General features: G+C 45.7%; 2 long non-coding RNA genes across 2 annotated transcripts; both read left to right on the forward strand.

The window, feature by feature from the left end:
• The first annotated feature begins 209 nt into the window (after window positions 1–209).
• Window positions 210–3,348, forward strand: LOC139832235 (uncharacterized). The gene is made up of 4 exons (XR_011746966.1): window positions 210–671; window positions 871–1,051; window positions 1,664–1,835; window positions 1,994–3,348. It is a non-coding gene; the product is annotated as an uncharacterized lncRNA (long non-coding RNA).
• Window positions 3,349–4,344: 996 nt separating this feature from the next.
• On the forward strand, window positions 4,345–7,928 carry LOC127307744 (uncharacterized). Its single transcript, XR_007855809.2, has 4 exons — window positions 4,345–4,512; window positions 5,604–5,808; window positions 6,323–6,423; window positions 6,938–7,928. It is a non-coding gene; the product is annotated as an uncharacterized lncRNA (long non-coding RNA).
• The last annotated feature ends 11,168 nt before the right edge of the window (window positions 7,929–19,096 follow it).

Raw genomic sequence — 19,096 nt, forward strand, 5'->3', positions numbered from 1 at the left:
GGCTCTCTCCCTTAATTTTGTTAGGAAATTGTGTAGAGGCCGGAGTACTCATGCGCCTCGTTTTCTCTACCTAGTGAAGATGAAGAGGAGGCGGGACACCCCAAGAATCTGTAAGGAAAAAAAAAACATTATGGGAATCAGATGGCATAATTTGTGACACAGATCGATCTCACCTAACAGAACACGTCAAACCGATCCAACAACCGAAAACACGTTAAGTAGGCTTGGACCTCACCTCACCCACCGTATTCCCCTTCCTCTCTCACTCGTCGCGCCACTCTCCATCTCGCCGCCGCCGCTCGCCGGCAAAGGGACACCGAGGGTCAGCCTTCTCCAGCAGCGCCCGACGATCGTGGCTCTACCTTAACCTGCGGGAACCCTAGCGCTGTCATGCCGGCTGGTGTCGAGGACCACTACGCCCGGCCTCGCGCGCCATCTCCATGTCCTCCGCCGCCTACCTCTCCGGAAGGTTTGCGGGATCACGGCCTACCTACCTATTGCTCCTCCCAACCATTGGTGGATCCTCCATGGAAACGGCGGTACTGCGACAGAGGTGGGGGCGAGACGGCTTGGCGAACGCCTCCACAAGGTCGCGACTCCACGACCATGAGGAGCTCATCCAGACCCATCTCGAGCTCGAAGAGCCTGACCATGACGGCGGTCTGCAAAAGGTCTTTTTTTTTGTTACATTTCAGTCTGTTGTTCTAGATGGATAGGCTGCCAACTTAGTTAGTGCTATCGACAAGTTAGTTGCTCTCATTTGAACTAGGATCTGAAACCAAACTCTCTTCCTCTTCAAATTACTTGTTCCCAGTGCACTAGTGTGCACCTTTTGCTTGCTAATTAACGCCCAGGAAAAAATTGTTGCAGATAGTTACTGGGAACGTGGTGTGAAAGGACCCATCACAACCATAAGCCCCGCTCATTTCCCTCCCACAAGTTTCCAAGGACCTCTCAACCGAGATTCGGGAGGAGCTGTGCAGCTCCCTTCCCGGCGTGTACATGGGCGCTCCCTTGCTGGCGCCGCCGACAAGTCACGCTGCGACGCCATGTACTCCTCCCTATCTTGGTCAAAACAGGTGCTAAGTTTCATTTCAGATCAGTGAATAAATCGAAAAAAAGAGACCCCACTTCACACTTAACCTGACCATTCTTGGTGTAGATTCGTTTCATACTTCCTCTCAAAAGAAATTAGGACTTTACTGATAGCTTGACCTGCCTTGATAATATTTTCTGCTACAACTTTGCTTTCTGGAAGCCCATTTATTCGGTGGTTTTTCTATTACAGATAATTTTGGAAATAGCAATTTTGTAGCTTAACATGTGTAATGGCCATTGAGTATGGAATTCACTCATTTAATACTCTGAAAATCTTGTTCACTTCACGCTTAAACTGATTAGATTTGGTTGATAATTGCCCTTCATGGAGGTTTGGCTGATACTGGTAACCTGTATGGTCATTTTGAATAATGAACCCTCACCCATTGCGACTATACACTTTTTTTTTTTGAAACTATTGCGACTATACACATTTATATAATGTGTGTCATATTATTTTGGTAGATGTTCCATAGGTACATTCAGATGTTTCTCTTATTTTCCTTTGTGATTAATTAAACATGAATTCTTAATGCTCATTTGCATTCTCCTTTTTTGCTCTTAGGTTATTCACAGTTGAGTGGGAGAACCAAGCTCTATATTCTGAACAAGGATGCTGAGTTGCTGTTAAAAATCTTGAAGAAATAAGCAAAGTTGTTCCAGTTAAATTAGGATGTTGAGCTGCTGTTAAGGATGTCTTGCACACCCCAACCTGCTGCTGCCGCTCAGGTGCCAAGGTGCTCCTCTATGCTTGCAACTCCCATGTCTACCTCGCACTGGTGAAACAGCGAGACCCGGAAGGCCGGCTCCCGAACCCTAAACTAATCTTCTCTTGTGTCTGCTTTTTGTACAAATTCATGCTATTGAAGTGTTGATCGAAAACTTGCATGTGCAGTGAGCTCGGCTTCCAAGTCCGTGCCACCGTCTGGAGCAAGGCTAGAGCTGGCCCAAGAGAGCCAATGCTGCTGGTTCGAGGCCGAGTCTTGAGTGTGACCTATCTAGGAGAAGCAGGGCATTGTCAAGCATCGTCTTGCTCTTGATGTGGTAAGAACAAAATGGTGGATTATGCTTTGTGGTGCTTGTGTTGAAATACCGGGAATGCTGAAAGATGCATTTTTTGTGCTGATTGTTAGCGGTATGGTTATCTCGCCACACAATAGCTCAATATCACGCTCTTTTTCTTTGTGGGTTTCATTCTCCAATATATTATAGCTGAAATATCGTGCATAACCATTCAGTTGGCGTGCCTGGTGGTGTGATAGAGTTAGGATATCTTCATAGACCAGCACTCTTCTTGTCAAGTTTGAATAGCGTATCCAGGATCCAGGGATGACCAGCAGGTAGAATTACTGTACTAACATGATTTTCTCTATGTCCATAAATAAGATCAAAGACTTAAGTGTTTGGTCTCATTATGTCATGCTTCAGAGGATTCATGTGTGCAAACCTAAAAGCCAACAGAGTGCACGTAACTCCGTGATGAAGCTATTGTTTGGGAGTTGTGATAGGCATTGATTAGCTAAATTGCAGTCCTGGGATGAGTAGCATCTACTCTGGAAACGTTCAAAATATGAAGAGCGACCCGACAGATCAAGAATCATGTCATGCAGTCACACATTTAAGTTGTATGTGCTTTTTAATTTAATATTTGCTCAACTGTATGAAAACCTAATTGCACTTAAAAAATTGAAGACTAGTGTTCTGAACATCTTAGAAAAGTCACTTCCGTCTACCTACTCATCCAAGGGCTCATCTTTCTGGAGCTAAACTATACTCCCTCTGTATGGGATTATTAAGCCAGAGGCCAAAACCAGGTTCTTTCGAAAATATTAGGCCAGAGGTAGTTATTAGCCTTAATTAGACATGTTGGGCCCTTCAAAATTTCTCTCTCATGTCTCCCCGCACGGCATGAAACAAATGATGACCAATGCATGCGAGTCATAAGGGAACTTGATTGGCTAATACAATGGGAAAATGAAAAGTAGGATATAATTACGAGCTAGTGGAACCGATTGAAATAAACTCCGTGCAAATATAGCGCCAATACCTAATCACCTTGGTCCCATAAAATTGGTCCTCCGGACTTAGACCCCCATACAGAGGGAGTATAGTTTTATACGAATTCATCTCATCATACGTAAGGTTGCCGATTTGCACGTGCTCTGAACTGTTTATTGAAAGCTAGTTCACATATAGTTTTGTGTAAGCAGCACATAGTTTATTTTGCAAAATAGTAAGTACCACTTCAGTGCGGACACCTTTTTAAATTCCTTTAGATGGAATGATCTATATTTTTTTCCTATGAAGGGTTTCACTGTAGCGGGTGACCAAGTGGGTGACCAGAGACACATTATGCTTCTTTATATCACCATTTACTGATTCTTGTAAAACGTTAGCACTTGTAAATTATAGGTTACTTAATAAAATTAATTTCATATTAACATTTTGTCATTTATTTGTTTTGTTTGAAATATGTGGACTGAAGACTTAACTTTTTTTTTCTTTGTCGAAATCACCTGACCAAACATGGTGACAGTTTAGTGTATGCTGTAGTTGCGCACTATGCTATTTTGTTTGAAGGCTTACTATACAACATTGTTTCTTATTTTTTCCAGAAAGGTTTCATGTTTCTACTACATTGGCCTTCCTAGGATTTGTAAGTATGTTTGCTCGGTAATGTTGGAAAATATGAGGGTTTTGCTGCTTGTTAGTCGCTGCTGCAGTATGTTTGTTATGATGTTTTTAATACTTGCCTATGAGCAAATGTTGACCTATGGATTGATGGTTTAACTTGATGGTACTCTTCCACTTGTCTTGCTGTTGCAGTGTGTAGTTAAATGATGTAGATTGTCTTTCATCTTACTGGAATAATAGAAGTAAGGGGTGATTACAGCCTAGAAATCCTACACCTACGGAATAATTCTCACGGACCAACCTTATGGACTGCCTCCTCCTTGTGTGATTGGCTGTATCCCTCCCACCTCCCATGATTTTTAGGGCCTCAATCCTTCCTGTGGCCTCCACGTATGTCCGTAAGGTGAATTCCGTAGAAAATTGTCCGTAGATGTAGTGTTACTCGATTACAGCCTGTGTGTTGTTTTATTGATTTACCATGTTTAGTGAGTAGTGTTGTAGTCACTAAGTAATTTGGACCTGTTTTGGTATTATCCTGCATGCATGGTGTGTGAGATTAATTACTTACTATATTAGACACAAATAGATGATTTGTTCTCAATTCAAGTGGAAGGGCAGATGTCTCATAGATGGCGGCGCCGGAGCATGTGAAGGCAGAGCTAGGATCGTTTTGGGCGTAGCAGCAAGTTGTCGAGCTGTTGATGCCATGGTCCACTATGCCCTGCTGCTCTTTCCTTCTTTTACTTGCATGTCACCTACATCACCACGGCCCCTCAGAAGGTCTCTCTTTCTGTCTCGATTACTCGCTATTTTTCTAATATTGCACCATGTATGTATGCCGTGAATGATGCACCTGCACCAAGATTTGATTTTGTTTACCTTGCTATGATGTGAAGGTATTCTGCATTATTGATAATTTGTTGCGCTTGATTCTGTATGCTCAAATTGATTGAATTGTATGTCTTAATCTCTCTTTTTTGCGCTCATTATGGTCTTCATTCCCTACGCAAGCACGAATTGTTATCGCATATATTTGGAAGCGGATTAAGGTCATGTTTCTATTATAGCTGATCCTTTCTGGAAATATAGTTTGTCCCAAGCTCTCCTTTTATTTTGTTCAAGCTTGCTACCTTTCATATTAGTGATGGATTATGATAGCTAGATGCTAATTCTCCTATGCTTTCTTATTTTGTTGATAATTGTGGTTAGATTTTATTCCCAAGCTGTTAACCTATGGATGCATGGTAGTGCTGAGATAGTCAATATTTTATTAGAAAGTCTGTATATTTTATAAAGTTGTCTGCCTAGTTGTGGACACTTTCCGTTGTTATGTTGGCTTATATCCTTGGGACAACTAATGGAGGTATTAATAATGGAACAGTAATGCAAAAAAGCTTGTGAGCTAAAACATAGTTACCCAAACCCGATCTCTTGTGGATTGGGTGGTATCAATGATTATAGGTCATCATATAAAAGGTTGTTACTATTTTAGAAGAATTCTGAATATCTATTTGACACGCATACTTATGCCTCGATGATCTACTTGCTATAAATAATATATAGGTCATTTCTCTTTACAGGATTAAATTCTTTCTAAATAAAGATTGTGCTCTTATCTGTTTAGGTTGCATCATATAGCCTTTAGTATTTTTACTGATTTGGAAAGCCAACAAGTTTGTTAGCATGGAAGCTAATGTAGTAATGTGGGCAGGACAGAAGATAAATTCTTCTGTTCCTCCATGGTCTATGTATTAGTTGATTCTTAATTGAACTGATGAGCCTATTATCTTGTGGTAAATGTTTTTTTCCTTTTTTGGCAGTAGTTTATTAATTCGTTTTTAATCTTTATACTCCATATGCTTTCCCAACAGGTATGAAGGAAAGTGTGACCTGCTGTAAAACCAAACAATAATGTTGACCAAGTTTCTTGTGCATCGGAGGGGAATAAAAAACCCGACCGACTGTATGTTTTGGAAGCTGACATGGACTTTAAATCGAATTCACTCTTGTCTTACCTTCAAGCAGACAATGAGTCAATTCTAGATTCTGAGCTCAACTTTCCTGCCACGGAAGCAGGTAGCGAGAATGTCCCTATTTCAATTTGACTGTTTGTGCTGCTATCCTTAGGAAGAAATAAACAGGTTAATGCAATTTCCCGTCCAATCACAGTGCTTGAAGCTGTGAATGAGTGTTGTTCTTCAGCTGGATTGTTTCTGTCATTTGCGATCAATAAGAAATAGAGTTTGCTCTTTTGCAGTGGAGCATTGCTCTAAGAGTTGTTTCTTTTGGTGTCTAGTTGGTTTCTTTTCTGATTGGGCTGCTGGGAGTTCTTTAAGCTTTTTTTTTATGCTTCCTGATGTTAAGCTGCGGATCTCCAGCCTTTTAGATTAAAAGCATAATGTTTTTCTAATGTAATACACTTTGGAAACATTATGTTTATAGTCCAAAGAGCAGGCCCTAGTGCATGAAGATTGCTCTTCCTCTTTTTGTAAATATCATCAGATCATAAGATAATGTTTTCATACTTCCGGGTTAAACACCTAGGATTCAATGACTGTTGTTAACTGTGTTGTATTATGTATCTCTTCAGGTTTTCCTATCTCTAGACTGTTGCGTTTGAGAGCATCTGTGTAGCTGTTAAGACTTCTGTTTGGTGCGGTGGCGACAAGGCTTGGCCTCAGCACCTATCCGGTGAGCTCCTGGTTCACCCTTTGATCTACAACTCCCATGTGCTCTGTGATACTGCTATTGGTTTCCATCCATGTAGCTAAACTGTAGCCAGTCTCCGGTCTGCAATTAGATCGAATCCAGAATATTGATACCAATGCTGCTTCTTCTGGCATTACTGAATTGTGGGTGTTGTATCTAAGGTTGGTGTTGAATCTGAAAAATAATTGATAGCATTAGGACGTCCACTTATTTTGTAACTGATGTAGTAACTCACCTCCTAATAACAATGTTATTGCGTTCCCAATGCCTTAGGACACCAATGTTATTGCGTTTTCTTGAAGAAAAATCCTTTTTTCCTAATAACATTTCTTTGGTTCATTATGACTTTAGTGCCCCCTGATGATTGTTACTTTTAGCTGAGATGCTTATAAACTTTGTTGTTTCTTTCCAATGCCTGTTTAGTTCTGAAGTTACACTTACCAAGTTACCATCATTCAAATCATACTTATTTGACGCCTTTTATATGATAATGCAGATTACTGCAGCGAGAGAGCAAAAGCCAAAATTCTGAAGATATATATGGTGAAATACATACGTACACCCAAGCATGGGTGTGGGTGCTTCTAGAGCCGTTGGATGCGCAAAGATGCGGACAAGATGCGAGGTGAGAGAAGTTATTTTACTCTTTCTCCACCATTTCTGTAAAGTTGGTGGGTCCTATGATCAGGGACAGAAAGCCAGCAGACAAGGCTTTTGACTCCCACGATCCCGCTGCTCGTCTCGTCTCTCACCAGACACGTCCACCAGCATCCTCTCCTCCCGATTCTCCCCTCTCACCCGACACGGCCGGCCGCGACCAGCATCCTCTCTTCCACCATGTCCCAGACTAACCCGCGCAGCAGCACCGGCGGCGGATGCGGCGGAGGATCTGGCTACTCACAACTGCTCCCAGTCCTCATGTAGCCTTGTAGGTACAGCATCCCGACGCGACACCCTTGATAATGCGGAACCTCTCGCCTCAGCTCAGGAGCATCTTCGTCTGGTCGTACAGGTGCTTGTCGAGGTTGCCGTGAGCATGTTGTTGTACACCAGGAGGAGCTCGCCCTTGCGCCGGAAGTAGCCGTCTAGCCGAGCAGCTGCACGAGGTTGCGGTGCCGGAGCCGGCCGATGGTCACCACCTCGATTGAACTCCTCATCCCCATCGTGTAATGTTGATATGTGCCCTGTAGTGCTAATGTATCCAAACTGTACCTCTGATGTTCTTAGCAGCTAGTAATGAAAAGTATGTCTGAATATGTGTGTGTTCCGGCTTGTAGTGTTAGCATCTATGTGTGTGTTTCAACTGGTGCATATGTCGAAAAAGGATTTGAAATGCATGTGCTGCCGTTGCTTTTCTTGAAAGATGGATTTGAACTGTTGCCTAGTACTTGTTTGCCTGACTTGCAAGTTGAGGCTACTTGTGCCGCCGTCATATTTTAATTTTTTGTCTAGCAAATTGCAAATCTGGATAAATACTACTACCTCTGCTCCATAGGCCTACCCAAAATGTTCTATAATATGGAACAGAGGAGCACTCAAGAGTTATTTGAAAAATGAACAGGTATTTTTAGTACAGTTGATGCATGGTGCATTTTGAATTGATGATGCCTTGCTTAGGGTAGGAATGGCTCCATTTGTTTTGACATTGTTCTGGTTCTAGCTATCAAATGAAACTCGACTTGAACCTGCAATCTCTATTTGTGCATGTTGTATTTGACATATTTCAAGTTCTACACTAAGGGCTTGGCTTTGGTTCTAGATATCAAATGACACTAGACTTGAACCTGCCATGCATCTCTATTTGTGCACGTTGTTTTTTACATATTTCAAGTTCCACAATAAGAGGTTGGCTCCTAATGATCTGATGTTCATGTCATTTATCTTGGAGATATGTTTGCTTCTAGCTGGCCTACAAGTGTGCTGGCCGAGTGGCTGTTTGCGAAATCTGTTCAAAAAAATTTGAACTGTTGCCTTTGCATGACTAATGGCTAGCTGGCCGTTGCGTATTAGTAGCCTCTTGAAATAGTTGATGACTAATCCTAGCTTTCACAAGGTTAAGCTCTTAATTCTTAATTCCATTTTGTGTTTGTGATTTTCAGGTAAAGAAGAGAAGATCAAAGACTTGAAGTAACTAGCTTAATTAGAAAACTTCTAATCTAGTAGGCTGATGGTTTAATTAATGTAATGATCATTCGTATCCGTATGTCATACCCCAAATCACAACTTGTAATTGTTATTTCCTTTGTAATCTTCAGTTTTAACTAGCATTTTCTGTCTCTAAATGGACTAGTGAGCTGAATTCTGTACTGAAACATCACAAGAGTTTTGATTACTATTATACAATATTTGCTGTGTGACCAAAATATCGACTCCAATAATGATCATCCATGATCCATGCAATGCTGCAAGGCACAACTTATTGTCCAACGTGAATTTGCAGACGTCTGTTTTACCCCAGTGTTTTATTCGACCAGGTTACCTGCCATGTCATGACAGATATATCGGCCATGGATTAGACTTGCTTGACCCTTGGTCGGTTTCTCGACCAAGGTGATGAAGAATGTGGTTTCCCATTGTCTCGCTTTGCTCTTCCAACATTCCCACTGCCTGTCACGGGAGAAAGATGGCGTAGTTTATTTAGTGAATGAATAGTTGTGTGGTGGGGGATTGACCCATTTTTTCATTCTTGAATGTAGTGCTCCTCCTTAGTTGATATTAATAAGAAACTGTGGCATGCAAAGTATCAATAAGAAACAAACACGTTTATCATTGTGTATTAGCATATGCGTTAAAATATGGATCAGTTTTGTAATTTTTTATCTCGGTAGCCTTCTACATGCTTACCTGCTTGCAAGGGAAGATATAGACCAGCATGTGTTTTTTGTATTATCTACTGTTTGAGTTGTGTAAATGGAGCTTAATTCTAAGATTTTTTTCTCTATCGAAGATAATAAGGTTTACTGTCTTGATGTAGTTTTCTTGTACAATGGCAAATACATGGCAATCGAATGGCGAAATCATGTTCAGTTAACTGGATATACTCTTTACAAGAGATCGATAAAAATCAATGTAGCAGCTTCAGCTTTGTTTGTGAGAGTCGTTCATGAGGCTTCCGTATTATACTGGAATTTTTTCCTTTTTTTTGGACAATAAGGGCACTGAAAAAAAAGGGAGAGCATTTACTTTATTAATTGGCTACCACATATCAGCACACATGCACAGCTAACAATTAGGAATTAAACATGACACGCATGAGTCTCACCACCTCATTAATTGTGCGGGAGACGTTTGGGTTACAGAGACCAGGCATGCAAGCCCAGCCTCCATCGCTCCAACAGAGATCGTACCATCTCTATTGCCTATGGCCTCTTCCCTATAAGTATGAGTTCATCGTCAACAACCGCGTGCGGGGTGCGCGCGTGACTTAGACTTTGACTTTTACTTGTCGAGGAGAGGAGGGGAGGGGAGGGCGAGCGCCATGGCCGGCCGGTTTGGTGAGCGGGGTGGTGATGACGAGCTTTGTCCTCATGAGCTGTTATGTCCGACGGCGAGAGGTAATCGATCACCTCTTTCTTCTTTTTGGTTTTCCGCGGATCATTCCATCGGTTCGGCTTATTAGATGATTTTTATCTCTATTTTCTTCCCTAGACTTCACTTTTCCCCATGTGTGCAAACACCCGGCATGAAACCCATTCATACTACCTAGCTTCCGGCCGTATTGTTGTTTTATTCTTCTTCATTGCAGTACTGTATGCGAAGAGAATCATGGGAGCAGAGCAGAGTGAGATAGTTGTGGAGGATTTGGGAAGACGCTAATGAGGTTGATGTAAAGGAGGCCGCCGGCGTGTCTCCTACATCTGAGTGAGATAGTTCGGCATCACTTCTCCAGCATCTATGTATCAAACAAAATCATATTCATCCATCCCCAAATTAGGTGTCTCCTACATCTGAGTGAGACCTGTTTTCTACTAGTGAATGATGTTGTCCAAAACAAAAAACCTGCTATCGTGTGGGCTGCCGCTCGCCATGAGTCGAGGACGCGCCGACGAAGGTCGACATCCTTGCGTGCGGCCAATTTTGCGCTTTGCTGAAACTTTGAAAAAATGGATTTTTAGTGCTCTAAATATTCGTATTCATTGTTTGGTAGAGTTTTGTATTGGTCGAGAGTATGGCTTGTTTTGATCTGAAAAAGTCATGTGTGCTAAATATTCTCCTACATCTGAGTATGTGGTAGAATGTTGGCTGAAAATGTCTTGTTGATATGGCTTGTTTTGATCTGAAAAAGTCATGTGTGCTAAATACTTCCCGGATGAAAATATGTTGTTAGCTAAAGCCTACTGTGGGTACAAGCTATGTTTGGCATAGTATTCTCAAAGGTTTGGAGGTTTTCAAAGAAGGCATGATATGGAGAATAGGTGATGGCTCCAAAGTTAACATATGGGAGGATCCCTGGCCTACTAGGGTAACTCAAAGACCAACAACACAAAGGGAAATTGTCACCTGAACCTTGTAGAGGTTCTACAAGAGATACTAGAGCTGGCATTTGAAGATCAGTTACTGTCGGTCTCTTTTCCTTGGGGTTGCTGGAATGAACGAAACAAACGAAACGATGACGAACAAAGACTATCCATCAATCAGTTTAAGTATTATGTACGGCATCATATTGATGAATGGAAACTATATCTAAAGAAGCAAACAAACACATCCACTAAAGTTGAGAGCCGATGGTCAAGTCCACCTATGGACTTTGTGGCTATGGACTTTCTGAAGATTAATATTGATGCTTGGTTCAGGGAAGTGACTACAAGTCTACAAGTGGTGGTTGGGGAGCCATCTTCCGTGACAATAATGCAGAAGTTGAGTTTGTTGCTGCTATAGAAATTCAGATTGTGGAGATAACTGATGCTATGGATGCTGAAACTATGTCCATATCAAATGCAGTCCAAGTTGCTGAACAGATCGCAGTGGGTCGAGTTATTTTAAAAATTGTTTGCATCAACCTTCAGCGAGCCCTGGTGTCCTCACATTATGATCTTGCGCCAATTGGTGTCCTTATTTCTGATCTTAAATTCAGGTTGAGGATAGGCCTTATTGAGGTTAGCGGCTTTCGGTAGTGATGTAGCTCATGGAGACCATTTAATATGGGTGAGGAGCTACCCTATTTTCGGTAACCCGTTTGGTGAGACCGTGTCTTAATGAAATACGAGTGTTCCATGTAAAAAAAAATTAGCTTGCTAACCTTTACAATTTTGATCCTAATATATATGTGCAAAGTATATCGTCAACACAAAGAGATAAGGGAAGTAGACTCGAACGCGGATTCTGAGCGGACCTTATGGCGCCCGGCCCTTATCCCGCACCGTCTATTTCATCAGAGGCATCAAGATTGGTGACTCGTTTTTGCGAAAAAGAACCTAGATTTTATTAGATTTATATTAGGTCGTCCTTGCAGCTTAATTACGTTCTAAAGTGGATCCACTTAAGTTAGTTCTTGAGAAATCCAATGTGGGTCCACTTCTCACGTTCTAAAGTTCTTCAAAAATTGCAGTGTATCCATTGTTATAATTTTAAGTAACATTTTTCCATATGAAAAAAATCCATTAAATGTCATAAGAAACCACAGATCTCTTCATTTCAACCACAGATCTCTATGAAGTTCTTCACAGATCTTCATAATAAACCATATTTGGGCATGAATATCCAACACAAATAAAAAGATATCTTTGAAAAAAGTTCTGCATGTTTCTTGATGAATATCTAACAGCAGAAAAAGTTCTTACGTTTCCAGGTTACTATCCAAGAAATTCGTACAGATCTCATACACGAACCAGAGGGATCCACACACAGTAGTAAGAGATCTATGTACATATCCAAGAAGATCCAGCACAAAATTACAGAAGATCCATGAAAAGAAGATCCATAAGATCCTTTACAAAAATCTGCAGATCCGATCAAGCTAGTTCAACAAGATCTAACAAAAGAAAAAGGGGAAGAAAATGGAGGCGATCCGCAGCAGTCCGGCCGTGCTGGCGGCGGCCGTGTCTCCAGCGCCGGATCCGGCTGCGGCGAGGCGTCGGAGGTCCTCCAGGCCGGCACGAGGCTGCCCGCGCGACGGGGGGCAGCAAGGCGTCGGAGACCCTCCCAGCTTGGCGTAACGGGCGCGACGGGCGGCAGCAAGGCGAGGTGGAGGACGCCCGTCGCCGGAGGAGGGAGAGGGCCGAGGGGGGCGGCGAGGCGGCGGAAGAGTGGGAGGCGGTCGGGAGCAGCTGGCGGCTGGGAGGGTAGGTTAGGGTTTCAATCGAGTGGATTTGGACTTTATACAGAGATCTGTTAGGACTATATCCTGATTAGAGAAAAGTGGAAGGTCCGTTTTACAAAAATGTCATGCACGAATCTCCAGCTGAATCATACGTGCGGGATACGGTCCTGGCGCCCTAAGGTCCGCTCGATTGAAATATCGAGTAGACTCTTATCAAACCATCACAAAATCGTCATCGTCATCCTCGTTGTCAACCATGACAAAATCGTCTTCGACGTCACAATGGGATTCCAGGTCACATTCCTTGTTGTTGTGGTTAGAGTCGGTACCATTGTAGTCGTTAGAGCCTGAGCATGATTGGGCATCGGCGTCTTGTGAAGAATCAGAGTGGTTGCCGTCATCATCATCCTCGTTGCTCCAGTACTCCTGTTCGATGAGAGGGTTGAAGAAGGTGTGCGTGCAGAAGCCATTGCCTAGGTAGCGTTTGAGGAAGCTGAGCTGGACCACCCCGAGGCCCTGAGCACGCAGCTCGCGGTCCACCTGGGCGCTGGCTTATCCTCGTGGCCCTTGCTGTGCCTCGTCGCGACCATGGCGGCGACCTCGCCGAACAGCTTCTTTTGCTTGCGGTGGCTCTTCTTGTCGACGCCTTTGCGTCTTGGGTTAGCGGCGACGCTGGTGAGTTTGAGCTCGAGCGCCTGCATGTATGCGGGAGAGGCCGTCATGTCGCGCTCGGCCCACACGGCCAGCGCCTCGCCGACCGCGATCCGGAGCGCAATGTCGTCGGTGTCGAGGAGACCCACGAGGGCGACCAACGGGAACCTCGCCCTGTATCTGCTGGTGGCACGGACCAGCGCCAGCGCGGACACGGCGGCGATCAGGACCTCGGAGTTCGTGGTGGCGCTCCCGAGCTCGATTATGCCGCAGATGGCGTTCGTGAACGCTACGTTCGGGAGACGCGCGCAGGCGAAGGTGACGGTGGCGAGGCAGTCGATGGCGGCGACCGCCGTCTCCGTGTCGGACGAGCATGGCGCCTGCGCCACCTTCGCCGCGAGGCCGGGGAGCGCGTCTTGGAGGATCTCCCTGGCGCAGGCGTCGCTGGAGCCGACGGTGAGCGCGAGGAGGCCGATGGCGCGGTACGCGAGGCGCGCCTCATCCGTGGCGGCGGGGGCCTCGAGGGACGCGCGGCAGCGTTCCAGGACGGTGGCGCACCTGTAGTCGAAGGTTCCGATGGTGCAGCAGCTCTCGAGGCTGCTGGCGAGGGCCCGGAGGGCGTCCTCGCGCACGGCGCGCCGCTTGTCGTGGAGCATGGCGATGATCCCGTCGACTGCGTCCTCGCGACGGGATCCGTAGTAGTAGTAGTTTTGGGACAACGGGTACGGGTACGTATCGTTCTCGCCGAGAGCGTCCGGCGACTTTGCCGGTGCAGCTGAGCAGCGCCGGGTACGCGCCGCCATCAGATCCATCGGGGAAGCTGGAGTCTCCGGACGAAGGAGCAGATCGCGCTGTTGACGAGAGAAGACGGTGTTGGAGCGGGACTCTGGGAATATGCAGAGCACGAGACGGAAACGGTTCCAATCTTTCAAGGTTCAGACTGGAAAAAAGAAGGGATTGAAAAAGGAATTGGTCTGGGCCGGATTGGTAAGAGGCGAGTGGTTTTGCTGTTTTGAGTTTTGGTTGCAAAATCTAAAGCTTGCTATCTCCGCTGGCAATCGTTATTAACATGTTCACTGGAATTGTAGCTGTACATTATTCATACTAGTACGCACATGAACAGAGCAGAATTCAATGGTACTAATCGACATTGAAAATTTGAATTTACTTGTTTGCTGCAAATTGCCCACAGTCCACAAGAATGTAACATGACAAAACATAAGAAAGATGTAACACATCTACGTGTTCGTCATAGTGCACACCTTTTTTAAACAGAAGACCTAAGCCCAGTTTTAAATTAATAAAGTCACAACGGCAGATTACATAGATGCTAAGAACAGCTTACAACATAAAGAAGAACAAGCTAACATAAAAGAACATGAAGAAAGCTTGCAACTCTAAAGTCCTCTTCAGCAAACAGAGCCCGGCACCAGTGGAGCTCGAGGAGATAGCTGGTGTGGCAGGACAGGGAAGGCCCCAGGGAAGCAAGCATCAGCCTCAACCTTTCCATCGCCGCAGAAGGCTCCCTGCCTCCTCGCCCTGGCTCGAAGGGCGCCGTACCGTCGGCCGATGGAGGCGCTCCCCTGAGCTAGGCTGTATACTAACGCCGGGAACCGAGGGAGCCGAACCAAGCACACCGACGCCAAGCGACACAAAGAGCAACACAACAGCAGACCAGAGATCGAACGCGTCGGAGACGAAGCAGCTGGGCACGCTGGAGAAGATCACCGAAACACCTCCAAAACACACAACCTGCATCCACATCCTACCCGAGCTCCCCAAGGCCGCGCCTTCAGCAAGGTGAGCGACGCCACGGCGCCACCGCGGCCTAATCCAAGATTAGGCTTTCACCCAGTGAGCAAGGAGGAGGGAGGGAAGGACAGTACCTCGGCGGCGCCCCCAGCAGGGAAGGCGGCGCCCATGGACGTCGTCGCCGTCGTGACCGGTAACACCGGTCAGGGATTTCTCCCGGTCGCAGAGTCCCGCCACCACCAGCTTGGCCGGTGCAGGACCAGCGAGCTTGGACACCGTTGTGGAGAGAAGGGGTCAGCGGCTTCAGATCTGGCGCTGGCGACCACCGAGGGGGCCCCTAGGACATGGCCAGCACCCGCCGGCTCCGCACCGCCCAACGGCCACGGAGACCAGCCCGCACCCGCAAACCCCGCTCGCCGCCGAGCCGGAGCCGCAACACCACCAGATCAGGGATGCCGCCCTGAGATCCCGAGCCCCCACCGAGGAGGCCGCCGAGCAAGACCTCCCGCACCCCAGGCTAAGCCAAGGCCAGCCATCGGAGCCGGAGGAGAACCAAGCGACCACCTTTGTTGCGGCGAACCTGGCGCGAGGTTCCTCCACCCATACACCGCGCGGGGAGCCAAGGGCCCAAATCCCCGCCGCCCCCTTCACCGGTGTCGCGAGCCAAGGCCGGCGGCGCCTCGGGGAGCGGCGAGGAGGAGGGGAGCGGAGGGGAGAGGCGACGGCGGCGGAGACTAGGGTTTCGCCCCCTCGGTCGCCTGGAGGGGGCGACGCGAGGGGAGCGGTCCGTCAAAGAGTGATCTCGTTTGCCACAAAACTTGTTCCACAGTCCATCACATAGTGCACACCTAGTCCAAGCCTGTATGGTTACCTGCCAAATGTTCACTGAATCGGCCAACATTATCCATGTGTACATTGAAGTTGCGTGAAAAGCTAATTACACTATGGTACACAAACTTGTTGCATGGGAGCAATTTGATCCACAAAACTAGCAACCGGTGGTATGGATTGTCCCAGAACTGTGTACATACTCGCTTGGCATGCCACACGTCAAGTGGCACACACGGCCTTTGGTATTTTAATTTGGAGAGAAAAACAAACCTGAGAATTTCCATTTTGATCCAACATTTTGTTTTAAAAAGGGAAGTCCAAATTCTCCCAAATCCTAGTTCCCAAATTGGCGACCTGACTTAGAGGACGGAACCGGCTCCTCTAACGTTGGGGAGCAAAGTTAGAGGAAAGAACGTAGTAAAGTCAGGGTATTATAGGCTAATCACCATATTATGTGCTATAATCAGTTACTGTAGATAATTACTGTAGACGTAAAAAGTTTGGACAAAATTTTATTGCATCATAATTTTGTCCGTATGTATTTACTCTTAATCCATAACATAAATTTGCATTATGTAGAATAATTTAAATCATTTTATTCTTAATCATACAATTTGGAAGAAGAAAAGTTAGGCTACTGTAGCTTACCTGACTTTGCCTCTTAAGGGTTCCTTTGATTTAAAAGATAGGACAAGTATAGGAATAAGAAAGGTATAGGATTGGAATGACATGTCTAATTGAATCCTATAGGAAGATGAAGTTTGTTTGATTGTAGCAAAGGAATTTTTCCATGAGGTATGAGTGAACGGATCGTAGCGAACAAGAGGGGGGAGGGGGGGGGGTGAATGGTGCTACGGCAAATTGTAGTCTTTTTCAAGTTTTATGCAACGGAAGGTAAAGGTGTGACTTTTAGCAATGGGGGTGATCCTACAATGAAGCTAGAACATGTGCAACATGTAAAGGAATCAACAAGATAACAAAAGTGAGGAGCGAGACAACCGGGGGGCGCGAGGCGAGTCGAGGTTTGTTTCCCGCAGTTCCCTCCACTAAAGGAGGTACGTCTGCGTTGAGGAGGTGCTAGTCTCACACAAGAGACTAGGCGGCCACACCACGAAGGAAGGCCTCACCCTCTTCCTCGAGAGAGCTCCACGGAGGTGCTCTCCCTCTTCCACTAAGGCACCGGTCGAGGCGGTGATTCCTTCACAAGGTTGGGGCGAGCTTCACACACACAAGGATGCTCCCAACACCCTATGGAGCTAGTACATCACCAAGCTAGACTCCATAGCTGCACATCTCCAATGCTCCACCATAGGAACCCATCACCAATGCTCCACCGTAGGAACTCTTCCAATGCTCCACCAAGAAACTCTCCAAGGCTCCACCAAGAAACTCTCCAAGGCTCCACCAAAGGAACTCCCCAATGATCCACCAAAGGAACTCTTCTCCAAGATCCACCAAAGGAACCCTACCACCAAGATCCACTAAGGAATAGCTAGTATTTGTGAAATCTCTCTTGGTAGAACTATAGATCGGGGTCTCCTCCACCTATCCTCAAAATTAGGGCAAGATTGGTTGGAGGGGGAAGGAGATCCACAAGGATTAAGCTCAGCAACAATGGAGGAGAGAGAAGGGGAAGATATAAAATCGGGTGGGGAAGAAGGGGCCCTTAAATAGGCTCCTCCAAATCCAACCGTTATGCCCAGATTTGGCCTAAGCGGTACTACCGCTTTGGAGTAAGCGGTACTACCGCCCTGAGTTCGAAATCACCCCAGATCTGGTTAAAGGACCCAGAGCGGTACTACCGCCCGCGGTACCGCTCGTGGTACCGCAATAGGGTCCAGACCTTACTGGATCCAGAGCGGTACCAGGGCGGTACCGGAGCGGTACGACCATAACGCGTTACGGTACCTCAAGCGGTACCTTGAGCGGTACTACCGCTCGTGAGCGGTACTACCGCCCCAGGTACTGCAGGGGTACCGCAACTTGTTCTGGGGGACGAATTCAGCACAGACTCAGAGCGGTACCGAGGGTGGTACCTATAGGGGTAGCGGTACTACCGCTACAGATACCGGTAGTACAGGCCTGGCTAAATCTGGTTTTCTTCCCTTTTTCTCTCCAACTTTGTTACCTCGCTAAACACACACAAAACCGGAAAACCTATCAACTACGCTTCAGTCTTCCGATCTTGACGCATCCGGCGAGGTCACCGTGTACTTGCAAATCTAACAATGATACTCAAGGCACACGGTGAGATTACTCAAGTGTTGTCATCAAACACACAAAACATGGGATATGAATTTTGCTCTTACAATCTCCCCCTTTTTGGTGTTTGATGACAACACAAGAGTTGACAACAACATATGATATTATGATGAGAACATTAGATTTGCAAAAACTAGACGGAGCTCCCCCTACACATGTGCATATCATGAATATGTATTTGAATACAAATGCACATGTTATAGAGACATCGCTCCCCCTAGTTTTTACAAACCAAGCACATATGCAACATAGATAGATGACATGTTCAAGAGGCATATGCACAATATGGAGGCAACATAAGATCATATACGGAGATTTGGGTGAAGTTATCATACCATAGCCTTGAGAATACCCAAACTCACAATAGGATGCCTCCATGGGGTTGTTGATGTAGCCGAGAGACAAGATAAGCAGCTAGAACCAAATGGCTACAAACAACAAAGGTCTCCATCCACCTAGGAACTTCTCCCCCTTTGGCATCGGAACACCAAAAAGGAGGGTAACGAAACTAGAGAGATGGAGAAAAAGAACATACAACCAAGCTTGCAAAAATCACGAGAAAACAAGCTTGGAGGAGGTTCTAAAAAACAAAAAGAAGAAAGCAAAGAAGAAAGACAAAACAAGGTCACGAAGAACCAAAAAACCCGCAAAGAGGGCGTGTGATACGCGTACAGCACGCGTCCGTTGGGAACCCCAAGAGGAAGGTGTGATGCGTACAGCGGCAAGTTTTCCCTCAGTAAGAAACCAAGGTTTATTGAACCAGTAGGAGCCAAGAAGCACGTTGAAGGTTGATGGCGGCGAGATGTAGTGCGGCGCAACACCAGGGATTCCGGCGCCAGCGTGGAACCTGCACAACACAACCAAAGTACTTTGCCCCAACGAAACAGTGAGGTTGTCAAT

Source organism: Lolium perenne, chromosome 6 (assembly GCF_019359855.2).
Source record: "Lolium perenne isolate Kyuss_39 chromosome 6, Kyuss_2.0, whole genome shotgun sequence".
NCBI classification, from domain to species: Eukaryota; Viridiplantae; Streptophyta; class Magnoliopsida; order Poales; family Poaceae; genus Lolium; species Lolium perenne.